Source organism: Rhinoderma darwinii, assembly GCF_050947455.1.
Source record: "Rhinoderma darwinii isolate aRhiDar2 chromosome 5 unlocalized genomic scaffold, aRhiDar2.hap1 SUPER_5_unloc_5, whole genome shotgun sequence".
NCBI lineage: Eukaryota > Metazoa > Chordata > Amphibia > Anura > Rhinodermatidae > Rhinoderma > Rhinoderma darwinii.
Genome location: NW_027461809.1, coordinates 146,245 through 160,413, shown reverse-complemented (window position 1 = coordinate 160,413; position 14,169 = coordinate 146,245). Strand labels below are relative to the sequence as shown.

Below are 14,169 nucleotides of genomic sequence, written 5' to 3'. Positions count from 1 at the left end.
AATCTGTGCGGCATGACTGGGCATGCTTTTAAAGATTGCCCCCGCAGAGCGAAATCTGGGCCACCCAGACCAGGGCCAGAGCGGCAGTTTGCAACATGTGCAGACGCCGCTGGTAATGCCCCAAAACGAGCATTGACGACTGAGGGGTCCAGGCCAAAGTCCTTCACAGCTCCATCGGGGGGCCCACCGATGTCAGCCTCGAGGGACGGCCATAGGGATTCCACCGGGTCCAGGCAGAGCAGGAGGAATTCTGACTCTGCTGGACATAAGTTGACCGGCACCTCTGCAAACAGGTCCTCTGCTCCGCCTGCAGTGGACCCTGTTGAGGCAGTGGTTAGCGACAGGCGTCGTGGCTCCGTAGGTTCTGCAGTAGGACCTGACGCCTGTCCCAAGAGTGTGGGCATGGAGCGGAGACACTCTGTGTCAGACGAGGGCTCCATTAAGAAAACCCTAAAATATGCTGGATTGGAGCCTCGTTTTGACCATTTCCGGTCAACGGGGGGGTCGGAGCAAAGTTCCTCCACTGCGGTTGTGGAGGGGCTTGCGATGAAGGCTCCCCGTAAGCAGGCAAAGGTTGCCAAGAGCGATGGGACCTCACAGGCCCCTGTGCAGCTGCCCAGGAAGGACATCAGCGATATCTTCAGCCAGGGGCCAGAGATGGGTGAGAGCGACTTCGAGGAGATGGATAGGAGCCATTCTGCAAAGAGACAGCGAGAGGAAGAGGAGTCCGGAGTTCGGAGGAAAGCTGCCTATCGGAGTTCGGATGAGAGCAGTGTGGGGGTTGGAGCCGCCCACGTATCTGGCTCTGACCCTACCAACATCCAAGATTTATTGACCCCTCAAAAAGGGGGTCCAGACTCGCAGCTGATCTCCGAGTACGACTCTTCTGGTTCGGACCCTGACCTCAACTAAGACTATGTTGGTTCCTATCAAAGTCGCCTCACTAAATGTGAGGTCCCTAAAGAGCCCTGTCCGCAGGACTGCTTTATTTTCATTTTTAGAGACTGTGGACTTTGACCTTTGCCTGCTTCAAGAATGTGGAATCCCTAATGACTTGGAATATCAAGATTTAAAGATGGACTGGAAACTAGGCCCCTCAGTCTGGTCTGGTGGAAATGACTGTCGCTCTGCGGGGGTTGGATTGCTCTGCCGAGGTCGTTTTATCTCCATCCAAACAGTGACTGAAATCATGCCCGGCAGAGCTATTTTAATACATTTGCTTTTTAATGGAACTTTAATTCGTGTTTTAAACGTTTATGCCCCTCCTACCAAACAGGAGAGGGCAGAACTATTAGAGATTTTACCATTGTTTTGTGTTGGGTCTACCCCCCTGCTGGTGGGTGGTGATTTTAACTGTGTGCGAGATGGAGAACACCGCCAGGGTGGGGATTTTAATCGAAAAATTGACCGTACTTCTTACCTGCTCAAGAATTTTATTGGTGATTTTAAATTGAAAGATTGCTGGAGGGAACTCTTGCCTGCGGACCCAGGCCCCACCTGGTCCAATGGAAGAGTGAGCTCCAGAATTGATTTTATTTTCACTTCTAATAGTTTTATTCCCAAAAAATGTTTGCTTTTAACAAATATTTTATCTGATCACAAGCTCCTTTCAGTGCACCTGGAGCTAGAGGGAGAGCAAAAAGCTTGTAGGGGTCCCTGGAGACTAAACACCACACTCCTGGAGGACCCCATCATTAAAGAGGAGTTTGTGCGGACCTACCAGTGTTGGCAGTCCCATAGAGCGCCCAGTCAGCCTATGCTACACTGGTGGGAGGGCATTAAACCCAAAATCAGAGCTTTTTTTATTCGAGCAGGTAAGAAGAAAGCAAAAGAGAAAAAACAATGGTTTTATGTTCTTAATAAACGTTTACATGTACTTTTTAAATTGAAGGAGATTGGTATGGATGTTGATGATGATATCTTAAATCTTAAAGCTGAAATAAAATATGCCATAGAAGAGAAAGGGAAACAAATAATTTTTAATTCACATGTAAAGCACCTCGAGGATGGCGAGAAGTGTTCCCGGTTCTTCTTCAAAAAGGTAATGGATAAACGAGATGTCATTTTAAACCTTGAAGGAGAAACCACTATGGTCGGCATTTTAAATTCTGCTTTTAATTTCTACCAATCTCTTTTTAACAAGAAAAATATTGATCCTTCCTTTTTAGAACATGTTCTTAATTCCCTTGATGCCAAGCTAGATATTTTAGACCAGGAAGTTTTATCCCGTAATATTACCTTGGAGGAACTTTTATTTGCTTTTAAAAGTTTTTCTAATGGGAAAGCTCCTGGGGAAGATGGTCTGCCCATCGAATTTTATCATGCTTTTTGGGAAATTTTAAAGAATGACATGTTTTTATTGTATAAGGAAGTTTTTATTACTGAAGAGCTGCCCCCTTCCTGGAGGAGGGGGATTGTGTCCTTAATTTTTAAAAAAGGTGAGAGGGACCAGTTAAAAAACTGGCGCCCTATTACTCTTTTAAACGTTGATTGTAAAATTTTAGCTAAACTAATAACAATCCGTTTTAAACCTTTTATTCATAAATTAATCCATCCAAACCAGGTATGTGGGGTACCTGGGAGGTCAATTACTGAGTCCCTGAATATTTTACGTGACATCATTTGGTATTTTAAAGAAAGGGGTCAAAGCCTTGCTATTTTATCCTTAGATTTCGAGAAGGCTTTTGACCGGGTCTCCCATGAATATCTTTTTATGGTTCTTAAAAAGATGGCTGTTCCTGAAATTATTTTAACACGTATTAAGCTTTTATATCGATCCTGTTTTAGCCAAATTTCTATCAACGGATTTTTAACTAAAGGTGTTCCTCTTTTATCAGGGGTGAAACAGGGGTGCCCGTTGTCTCCGCTCCTTTTTATTTGTGCCATAGAACCTCTGTTCACCCTAATAAGAGATGATAAAGTCATCAGAGGCGTGCCCATACCTGGAGGAAGGGGGAACCAGGTAAAAATCCTAGGCTATATGGATGACGCCACCGTCCTATGCCCAGACGCCGCTTCTATGAGACGGGCATTGAGGAACACCGGCTTTTTTTGTGAAGCCTCTGGTTTTAAATTAAACGTTGATAAGTGTGACTGTTTTTATACTGGTGTATGGGATTCCTCTGTGACACCAGGAGTTAACATGCAGCAGGATCAGATAAAAATTTTAGGAATTGTTTTTAATCAAGAAAACGATGGGAGACCCAATTGGGATTCAGTAATTGCCAAAATGGAAAAAAAGGTTTTAATGTGGAATTTGAGAAATCTCACCATGGAGGGAAAAGTTTTAATAATTAAATCTGTTTTATTACCCATAATGCTTTATGTAGCTATGGTTTTCCCTCCAACAATTTTATATATTAAAAAAGTGACCAGGATCTGTTTTATGTTTTTATGGGGTTCCAAAATGGAAAAACTAAAACGTGATTTTATGTACAGATGTAAGGACAATGGCGGGAGAGATGTTCCTAACCTTTTTAACTTCTTTTACATTAAATACTTTTGCTTCTGTTTTAAAATGTATAATTCTGATGGTATTTTTAGCTACTTTTTAAAGTACGCTACGGGCATGATTTTTAAACGATGGTTTCGTGTCCCTTTGAATTCTCCTGTGCTTCTGTGTCCCCCAAAACAATATGCGGTGCTCGAAAAAACTGTCAGGCTCCTAGGTCTCCAAGAATTGGAGCCTGACATATTGGGGGACCAGAAAAAAGTGTCACTCTCCTGTAGGCGGCAGGAGGATACACTGGCAGTTTCAAATTTCTCACAGGCAAGGTCCAAGGTGGTGTGGCGGAACGTTTTCGGGAAATTTATGGCAAATGTGCACAAGGACCTTGCCTGGGCAATCGTTCACCAGTGCCTCCCTACTCGTGAATTCCAGCATAGGCGAGGACTGGTGGCGAGAGCCAAGTGCCCGAGAGACAGGTGTGGTGACGACGAGACGATAATGCACCTGTTTTGGAACTGCCCATATGCACAGGAGGTTTGGAGGAAGGTAGGCCCATTGCTGAAATGGGCCTGCGGTCTTAAAGATCTTAAATTTGAATACGTGTTTTATGGTCTTTTTAACTGCCCAAGTTTTAAACAGCAAATGGTCTGTTGGATCATTTTAAACTGTTTTAAGAATGCCATTTGGAAGGTTAGGAACATTCTGCTTTTTAAACATGATTTTATTGACGTTAAAAATTGTGTGAAATATGCCCTAAGTGAAATGTATATTTATTATCTTAGGGACAAAAAGCAGCTAGGGGTAAAAGAAGCAACATCCATGTGGTGTTTGCAAATGTGGAATACCATAACATTGTAAATAAAAATGGTTTTATTCTTTTATGTCTTTTATGCCCTGTATAAATTTTATCCTGCTATTGTTCTGTACTTTTATTATAACATCTGTATTAATGGTCTTATTATTATTACTTTTGTATTCATTTAAATGTATGAATATTCATGTATTATGCTGTTGATTTTATCTTGTGGTTTCAATTTTAAAAAAAAGTCTGTAAAATATATTATTTTTGCCAATAAAAAACTTAGTTGAAACCTTATCTGTTCTTATCAGTTTAATATCTGATACGTCCCCTATCTGGGGACCATATATTAAATGGATTTTTAGAACAGGGAGATGGAAATAGAGCTTGCTCTGTCCACTCCACGCATTGACCTGGTATTGCAGTATTTCCAGGACCGGTGCACCCTTCCCTTATGTGTTGACTAAAATCAGATTCCAAAAGTGCTATTTGTGTTTGCTATTGTTTTTGTCTTTCTGATGGGATCTCCCCTTTTAATCCCATTATTTCAACACCTGTTGGACAATGCATTTGTACAGTCATGTGTGATAATGAGCTCATTTATTAAATGCAATTAATTAATACATTGCCACCTCTTGTTGTGTGTGTGTGTGTGTGTGTGTGTGTGTGTGTGTGTGTGTGTGTGTGTGTGTGTGTGTGTGTGTGTGTGTGTCTTCTGTGTTTCTGTGTTTCCGGCATTTCACATTGGAACAGCTCATTCACCTTCCTTGTCTTCTCTCCGCCCTCCCTTTTAGGTAGGTTAAAGAGCTGCACCTGAGCCAGCCACTGATTGATTGATGCAGCACCACAGTCAAATAGTGGAGTGGAGTAGGGGGAACAGCAAACAGCCATTAAAGCAGCCCGCCCGCCACAATGGACCTACCTGTGTACACTAGATGGATGTGATGGAATGTACTGTCGTCCCTACATTTCCAAGAAGAAGTAAGAATTGCAGTTGCAACAAACCCTTGCTTGCCTACAAAGAGAGCAGCAATTTGGATTTGTTACTATGTTACCTGGAAGAATAACAAACTGTGCAAGGATGGAGGTTGTAGGAGCAAAGAGAAGTTGTCTGTAAAGTTGGTGGATGCCTATTTTCCATTTTGCAGTCCCTTGTCTCCCTCTTGTGGCCTCCTGGAGGCAAATAAATGTGCAAAAAAAAGACAGCCTGGCGGCCGGCTGTTGCAGTGTTGCCCTCTCAGGCAACACTGAGTGACTGACTGAGCCGCACCGTCTTATATAAAGTTCAGACGGAACTTTGCACGTGTCATAGTGGAGCCCTCAGGATTCCAGAGCCAGCTTTCTGACATCATAATGGGGCCTGCCTCAGAGATAGATAAAAGCCTGGGCCCAGGCAGTGTTGGTCAGTGCTGCTCAGCAGGCAGCACTGGACTGGACTGGACTGGATTACAGCTGATACAAGGTGTGAAGGAACAAGGGGTGGCTGTGGGCATGCACTTGCTGCCGCTGCCAGTGTTTATCTGCATGGCAGGAGGGCATTTGGGCGTTGCCAGGAAGGCGTTTTTATGTAGATTCCTCCTCTTTCAGCACTGCATTGTGGTGCAAGCAAAAGAAGCAAATCCTGTGTAGCTTCCTCTCCGGCCTTTATTCACCTCCCTCCCGCTTAGTAGCTGTAAATGTGTGTGAGCCTGCAGGGCCCCATGGAATTGCCTAGGAGTAGGCTGAATCAATCGCTGCAAGGGGTGAACAGCAGTATGGGACAGGCTCGGGCAAGGCAAGGGCCGCTCGGGTTATCGCTTCTCGGCCTTTTGGCTAAGATCAAGTGTAGTATCTGTTCTTATCAGTTTAATATCTGATACGTCCCCTATCTGGGGACCATATATTAAATGGATTTTTAGAACAGGGAGATGGAAATAGAGCTTGCTCTGTCCACTCCACGCATTGACCTGGTATTGCAGTATTTCCAGGACCGGTGCACCCTTCCCTTATGTGTTGACTAAAATCAGATTCCAAAAGTGCTATTTGTGTTTGCTATTGTTTTTGTCTTTCTGATGGGATCTCCCCTTTTAATCCCATTATTTCAACACCTGTTGGACAATGCATTTGTACAGTCATGTGTGATAATGAGCTCATTTATTAAATGCAATTAATTAATACATTGCCACCTCTTGTTGTGTGTGTGTGTGTGTGTGTGTGTGTGTGTGTGTGTGTGTGTGTGTGTGTGTGTGTGTGTGTGTGTGTGTGTGTGTCTTCTGTGTTTCTGTGTTTCCGGCATTTCACATTGGAACAGCTCATTCACCTTCCTTGTCTTCTCTCCGCCCTCCCTTTTAGGTAGGTTAAAGAGCTGCACCTGAGCCAGCCACTGATTGATTGATGCAGCACCACAGTCAAATAGTGGAGTGGAGTAGGGGGAACAGCAAACAGCCATTAAAGCAGCCCGCCCGCCACAATGGACCTACCTGTGTACACTAGATGGATGTGATGGAATGTACTGTCGTCCCTACATTTCCAAGAAGAAGTAAGAATTGCAGTTGCAACAAACCCTTGCTTGCCTACAAAGAGAGCAGCAATTTGGATTTGTTACTATGTTACCTGGAAGAATAACAAACTGTGCAAGGATGGAGGTTGTAGGAGCAAAGAGAAGTTGTCTGTAAAGTTGGTGGATGCCTATTTTCCATTTTGCAGTCCCTTGTCTCCCTCTTGTGGCCTCCTGGAGGCAAATAAATGTGCAAAAAAAAGACAGCCTGGCGGCCGGCTGTTGCAGTGTTGCCCTCTCAGGCAACACTGAGTGACTGACTGAGCCGCACCGTCTTATATAAAGTTCAGACGGAACTTTGCACGTGTCATAGTGGAGCCCTCAGGATTCCAGAGCCAGCTTTCTGACATCATAATGGGGCCTGCCTCAGAGATAGATAAAAGCCTGGGCCCAGGCAGTGTTGGTCAGTGCTGCTCAGCAGGCAGCACTGGACTGGACTGGACTGGATTACAGCTGATACAAGGTGTGAAGGAACAAGGGGTGGCTGTGGGCATGCACTTGCTGCCGCTGCCAGTGTTTATCTGCATGGCAGGAGGGCATTTGGGCGTTGCCAGGAAGGCGTTTTTATGTAGATTCCTCCTCTTTCAGCACTGCATTGTGGTGCAAGCAAAAGAAGCAAATCCTGTGTAGCTTCCTCTCCGGCCTTTATTCACCTCCCTCCCGCTTAGTAGCTGTAAATGTGTGTGAGCCTGCAGGGCCCCATGGAATTGCCTAGGAGTAGGCTGAATCAATCGCTGCAAGGGGTGAACAGCAGTATGGGACAGGCTCGGGCAAGGCAAGGGCCGCTCGGGTTATCGCTTCTCGGCCTTTTGGCTAAGATCAAGTGTAGTATCTGTTCTTATCAGTTTAATATCTGATACGTCCCCTATCTGGGGACCATATATTAAATGGATTTTTAGAACAGGGAGATGGAAATAGAGCTTGCTCTGTCCACTCCACGCATTGACCTGGTATTGCAGTATTTCCAGGACCGGTGCACCCTTCCCTTATGTGTTGACTAAAATCAGATTCCAAAAGTGCTATTTGTGTTTGCTATTGTTTTTGTCTTTCTGATGGGATCTCCCCTTTTAATCCCATTATTTCAACACCTGTTGGACAATGCATTTGTACAGTCATGTGTGATAATGAGCTCATTTATTAAATGCAATTAATTAATACATTGCCACCTCTTGTTGTGTGTGTGTGTGTGTGTGTGTGTGTGTGTGTGTGTGTGTGTGTGTGTGTGTGTGTGTCTTCTGTGTTTCTGTGTTTCCGGCATTTCACATTGGAACAGCTCATTCACCTTCCTTGTCTTCTCTCCGCCCTCCCTTTTAGGTAGGTTAAAGAGCTGCACCTGAGCCAGCCACTGATTGATTGATGCAGCACCACAGTCAAATAGTGGAGTGGAGTAGGGGGAACAGCAAACAGCCATTAAAGCAGCCCGCCCGCCACAATGGACCTACCTGTGTACACTAGATGGATGTGATGGAATGTACTGTCGTCCCTACATTTCCAAGAAGAAGTAAGAATTGCAGTTGCAACAAACCCTTGCTTGCCTACAAAGAGAGCAGCAATTTGGATTTGTTACTATGTTACCTGGAAGAATAACAAACTGTGCAAGGATGGAGGTTGTAGGAGCAAAGAGAAGTTGTCTGTAAAGTTGGTGGATGCCTATTTTCCATTTTGCAGTCCCTTGTCTCCCTCTTGTGGCCTCCTGGAGGCAAATAAATGTGCAAAAAAAAGACAGCCTGGCGGCCGGCTGTTGCAGTGTTGCCCTCTCAGGCAACACTGAGTGACTGACTGAGCCGCACCGTCTTATATAAAGTTCAGACGGAACTTTGCACGTGTCATAGTGGAGCCCTCAGGATTCCAGAGCCAGCTTTCTGACATCATAATGGGGCCTGCCTCAGAGATAGATAAAAGCCTGGGCCCAGGCAGTGTTGGTCAGTGCTGCTCAGCAGGCAGCACTGGACTGGACTGGACTGGATTACAGCTGATACAAGGTGTGAAGGAACAAGGGGTGGCTGTGGGCATGCACTTGCTGCCGCTGCCAGTGTTTATCTGCATGGCAGGAGGGCATTTGGGCGTTGCCAGGAAGGCGTTTTTATGTAGATTCCTCCTCTTTCAGCACTGCATTGTGGTGCAAGCAAAAGAAGCAAATCCTGTGTAGCTTCCTCTCCGGCCTTTATTCACCTCCCTCCCGCTTAGTAGCTGTAAATGTGTGTGAGCCTGCAGGGCCCCATGGAATTGCCTAGGAGTAGGCTGAATCAATCGCTGCAAGGGGTGAACAGCAGTATGGGACAGGCTCGGGCAAGGCAAGGGCCGCTCGGGTTATCGCTTCTCGGCCTTTTGGCTAAGATCAAGTGTAGTATCTGTTCTTATCAGTTTAATATCTGATACGTCCCCTATCTGGGGACCATATATTAAATGGATTTTTAGAACAGGGAGATGGAAATAGAGCTTGCTCTGTCCACTCCACGCATTGACCTGGTATTGCAGTATTTCCAGGACCGGTGCACCCTTCCCTTATGTGTTGACTAAAATCAGATTCCAAAAGTGCTATTTGTGTTTGCTATTGTTTTTGTCTTTCTGATGGGATCTCCCCTTTTAATCCCATTATTTCAACACCTGTTGGACAATGCATTTGTACAGTCATGTGTGATAATGAGCTCATTTATTAAATGCAATTAATTAATACATTGCCACCTCTTGTTGTGTGTGTGTGTGTGTGTGTGTGTGTGTGTGTGTGTGTGTGTGTGTGTGTGTGTGTGTGTGTGTGTGTGTGTGTCTTCTGTGTTTCTGTGTTTCCGGCATTTCACATTGGAACAGCTCATTCACCTTCCTTGTCTTCTCTCCGCCCTCCCTTTTAGGTAGGTTAAAGAGCTGCACCTGAGCCAGCCACTGATTGATTGATGCAGCACCACAGTCAAATAGTGGAGTGGAGTAGGGGGAACAGCAAACAGCCATTAAAGCAGCCCGCCCGCCACAATGGACCTACCTGTGTACACTAGATGGATGTGATGGAATGTACTGTCGTCCCTACATTTCCAAGAAGAAGTAAGAATTGCAGTTGCAACAAACCCTTGCTTGCCTACAAAGAGAGCAGCAATTTGGATTTGTTACTATGTTACCTGGAAGAATAACAAACTGTGCAAGGATGGAGGTTGTAGGAGCAAAGAGAAGTTGTCTGTAAAGTTGGTGGATGCCTATTTTCCATTTTGCAGTCCCTTGTCTCCCTCTTGTGGCCTCCTGGAGGCAAATAAATGTGCAAAAAAAAGACAGCCTGGCGGCCGGCTGTTGCAGTGTTGCCCTCTCAGGCAACACTGAGTGACTGACTGAGCCGCACCGTCTTATATAAAGTTCAGACGGAACTTTGCACGTGTCATAGTGGAGCCCTCAGGATTCCAGAGCCAGCTTTCTGACATCATAATGGGGCCTGCCTCAGAGATAGATAAAAGCCTGGGCCCAGGCAGTGTTGGTCAGTGCTGCTCAGCAGGCAGCACTGGACTGGACTGGACTGGATTACAGCTGATACAAGGTGTGAAGGAACAAGGGGTGGCTGTGGGCATGCACTTGCTGCCGCTGCCAGTGTTTATCTGCATGGCAGGAGGGCATTTGGGCGTTGCCAGGAAGGCGTTTTTATGTAGATTCCTCCTCTTTCAGCACTGCATTGTGGTGCAAGCAAAAGAAGCAAATCCTGTGTAGCTTCCTCTCCGGCCTTTATTCACCTCCCTCCCGCTTAGTAGCTGTAAATGTGTGTGAGCCTGCAGGGCCCCATGGAATTGCCTAGGAGTAGGCTGAATCAATCGCTGCAAGGGGTGAACAGCAGTATGGGACAGGCTCGGGCAAGGCAAGGGCCGCTCGGGTTATCGCTTCTCGGCCTTTTGGCTAAGATCAAGTGTAGTATCTGTTCTTATCAGTTTAATATCTGATACGTCCCCTATCTGGGGACCATATATTAAATGGATTTTTAGAACAGGGAGATGGAAATAGAGCTTGCTCTGTCCACTCCACGCATTGACCTGGTATTGCAGTATTTCCAGGACCGGTGCACCCTTCCCTTATGTGTTGACTAAAATCAGATTCCAAAAGTGCTATTTGTGTTTGCTATTGTTTTTGTCTTTCTGATGGGATCTCCCCTTTTAATCCCATTATTTCAACACCTGTTGGACAATGCATTTGTACAGTCATGTGTGATAATGAGCTCATTTATTAAATGCAATTAATTAATACATTGCCACCTCTTGTTGTGTGTGTGTGTGTGTGTGTGTGTGTGTGTGTGTGTGTGTGTGTGTGTGTGTGTGTGTGTGTGTGTGTGTGTCTTCTGTGTTTCTGTGTTTCCGGCATTTCACATTGGAACAGCTCATTCACCTTCCTTGTCTTCTCTCCGCCCTCCCTTTTAGGTAGGTTAAAGAGCTGCACCTGAGCCAGCCACTGATTGATTGATGCAGCACCACAGTCAAATAGTGGAGTGGAGTAGGGGGAACAGCAAACAGCCATTAAAGCAGCCCGCCCGCCACAATGGACCTACCTGTGTACACTAGATGGATGTGATGGAATGTACTGTCGTCCCTACATTTCCAAGAAGAAGTAAGAATTGCAGTTGCAACAAACCCTTGCTTGCCTACAAAGAGAGCAGCAATTTGGATTTGTTACTATGTTACCTGGAAGAATAACAAACTGTGCAAGGATGGAGGTTGTAGGAGCAAAGAGAAGTTGTCTGTAAAGTTGGTGGATGCCTATTTTCCATTTTGCAGTCCCTTGTCTCCCTCTTGTGGCCTCCTGGAGGCAAATAAATGTGCAAAAAAAAGACAGCCTGGCGGCCGGCTGTTGCAGTGTTGCCCTCTCAGGCAACACTGAGTGACTGACTGAGCCGCACCGTCTTATATAAAGTTCAGACGGAACTTTGCACGTGTCATAGTGGAGCCCTCAGGATTCCAGAGCCAGCTTTCTGACATCATAATGGGGCCTGCCTCAGAGATAGATAAAAGCCTGGGCCCAGGCAGTGTTGGTCAGTGCTGCTCAGCAGGCAGCACTGGACTGGACTGGACTGGATTACAGCTGATACAAGGTGTGAAGGAACAAGGGGTGGCTGTGGGCATGCACTTGCTGCCGCTGCCAGTGTTTATCTGCATGGCAGGAGGGCATTTGGGCGTTGCCAGGAAGGCGTTTTTATGTAGATTCCTCCTCTTTCAGCACTGCATTGTGGTGCAAGCAAAAGAAGCAAATCCTGTGTAGCTTCCTCTCCGGCCTTTATTCACCTCCCTCCCGCTTAGTAGCTGTAAATGTGTGTGAGCCTGCAGGGCCCCATGGAATTGCCTAGGAGTAGGCTGAATCAATCGCTGCAAGGGGTGAACAGCAGTATGGGACAGGCTCGGGCAAGGCAAGGGCCGCTCGGGTTATCGCTTCTCGGCCTTTTGGCTAAGATCAAGTGTAGTATCTGTTCTTATCAGTTTAATATCTGATACGTCCCCTATCTGGGGACCATATATTAAATGGATTTTTAGAACAGGGAGATGGAAATAGAGCTTGCTCTGTCCACTCCACGCATTGACCTGGTATTGCAGTATTTCCAGGACCGGTGCACCCTTCCCTTATGTGTTGACTAAAATCAGATTCCAAAAGTGCTATTTGTGTTTGCTATTGTTTTTGTCTTTCTGATGGGATCTCCCCTTTTAATCCCATTATTTCAACACCTGTTGGACAATGCATTTGTACAGTCATGTGTGATAATGAGCTCATTTATTAAATGCAATTAATTAATACATTGCCACCTCTTGTTGTGTGTGTGTGTGTGTGTGTGTGTGTGTGTGTGTGTGTGTGTGTGTGTGTGTGTGTGTGTGTGTGTGTGTGTGTGTGTGTCTTCTGTGTTTCTGTGTTTCCGGCATTTCACATTGGAACAGCTCATTCACCTTCCTTGTCTTCTCTCCGCCCTCCCTTTTAGGTAGGTTAAAGAGCTGCACCTGAGCCAGCCACTGATTGATTGATGCAGCACCACAGTCAAATAGTGGAGTGGAGTAGGGGGAACAGCAAACAGCCATTAAAGCAGCCCGCCCGCCACAATGGACCTACCTGTGTACACTAGATGGATGTGATGGAATGTACTGTCGTCCCTACATTTCCAAGAAGAAGTAAGAATTGCAGTTGCAACAAACCCTTGCTTGCCTACAAAGAGAGCAGCAATTTGGATTTGTTACTATGTTACCTGGAAGAATAACAAACTGTGCAAGGATGGAGGTTGTAGGAGCAAAGAGAAGTTGTCTGTAAAGTTGGTGGATGCCTATTTTCCATTTTGCAGTCCCTTGTCTCCCTCTTGTGGCCTCCTGGAGGCAAATAAATGTGCAAAAAAAAGACAGCCTGGCGGCCGGCTGTTGCAGTGTTGCCCTCTCAGGCAACACTGAGTGACTGACTGAGCCGCACCGTCTTATATAAAGTTCAGACGGAACTTTGCACGTGTCATAGTGGAGCCCTCAGGATTCCAGAGCCAGCTTTCTGACATCATAATGGGGCCTGCCTCAGAGATAGATAAAAGCCTGGGCCCAGGCAGTGTTGGTCAGTGCTGCTCAGCAGGCAGCACTGGACTGGACTGGACTGGATTACAGCTGATACAAGGTGTGAAGGAACAAGGGGTGGCTGTGGGCATGCACTTGCTGCCGCTGCCAGTGTTTATCTGCATGGCAGGAGGGCATTTGGGCGTTGCCAGGAAGGCGTTTTTATGTAGATTCCTCCTCTTTCAGCACTGCATTGTGGTGCAAGCAAAAGAAGCAAATCCTGTGTAGCTTCCTCTCCGGCCTTTATTCACCTCCCTCCCGCTTAGTAGCTGTAAATGTGTGTGAGCCTGCAGGGCCCCATGGAATTGCCTAGGAGTAGGCTGAATCAATCGCTGCAAGGGGTGAACAGCAGTATGGGACAGGCTCGGGCAAGGCAAGGGCCGCTCGGGTTATCGCTTCTCGGCCTTTTGGCTAAGATCAAGTGTAGTATCTGTTCTTATCAGTTTAATATCTGATACGTCCCCTATCTGGGGACCATATATTAAATGGATTTTTAGAACAGGGAGATGGAAATAGAGCTTGCTCTGTCCACTCCACGCATTGACCTGGTATTGCAGTATTTCCAGGACCGGTGCACCCTTCCCTTATGTGTTGACTAAAATCAGATTCCAAAAGTGCTATTTGTGTTTGCTATTGTTTTTGTCTTTCTGATGGGATCTCCCCTTTTAATCCCATTATTTCAACACCTGTTGGACAATGCATTTGTACAGTCATGTGTGATAATGAGCTCATTTATTAAATGCAATTAATTAATACATTGCCACCTCTTGTTGTGTGTGTGTGTGTGTGTGTGTGTGTGTGTGTGTGTGTGTGTGTGTGTGTGTGTGTGTGTGTGTGTGTGTCTTCTGTGTTTCTG

The 14,169-nt window shown here is 45.8% G+C and overlaps 7 non-coding genes across 7 annotated transcripts; all 7 read left to right on the top strand.

The window, feature by feature from the left end:
* The first annotated feature begins 4,505 nt into the window (after window positions 1-4,505).
* Window positions 4,506-4,697, top strand: LOC142696218 (U2 spliceosomal RNA). The gene has a single exon (XR_012864197.1). It is a non-coding gene; the product is annotated as a U2 spliceosomal RNA (small nuclear RNA).
* Window positions 4,698-6,039: 1,342 nt separating this feature from the next.
* On the top strand, window positions 6,040-6,230 carry LOC142696115 (U2 spliceosomal RNA). Its single transcript, XR_012864108.1, has one exon. It is a non-coding gene; the product is annotated as a U2 spliceosomal RNA (small nuclear RNA).
* A 1,346-nt stretch (window positions 6,231-7,576) lies between these two features.
* Window positions 7,577-7,767, top strand: LOC142696114 (U2 spliceosomal RNA). Its single transcript, XR_012864107.1, has one exon. It is a non-coding gene; the product is annotated as a U2 spliceosomal RNA (small nuclear RNA).
* A 1,328-nt stretch (window positions 7,768-9,095) lies between these two features.
* On the top strand, window positions 9,096-9,286 carry LOC142696113 (U2 spliceosomal RNA). The gene has a single exon (XR_012864106.1). It is a non-coding gene; the product is annotated as a U2 spliceosomal RNA (small nuclear RNA).
* A 1,344-nt stretch (window positions 9,287-10,630) lies between these two features.
* LOC142696112 (U2 spliceosomal RNA) lies at window positions 10,631-10,821 on the top strand. Its single transcript, XR_012864105.1, has one exon. It is a non-coding gene; the product is annotated as a U2 spliceosomal RNA (small nuclear RNA).
* A 1,342-nt stretch (window positions 10,822-12,163) lies between these two features.
* LOC142696110 (U2 spliceosomal RNA) lies at window positions 12,164-12,354 on the top strand. Its single transcript, XR_012864103.1, has one exon. It is a non-coding gene; the product is annotated as a U2 spliceosomal RNA (small nuclear RNA).
* Window positions 12,355-13,704: 1,350 nt separating this feature from the next.
* Window positions 13,705-13,895, top strand: LOC142696108 (U2 spliceosomal RNA). The gene has a single exon (XR_012864102.1). It is a non-coding gene; the product is annotated as a U2 spliceosomal RNA (small nuclear RNA).
* Window positions 13,896-14,169: the final 274 nt, after the last annotated feature.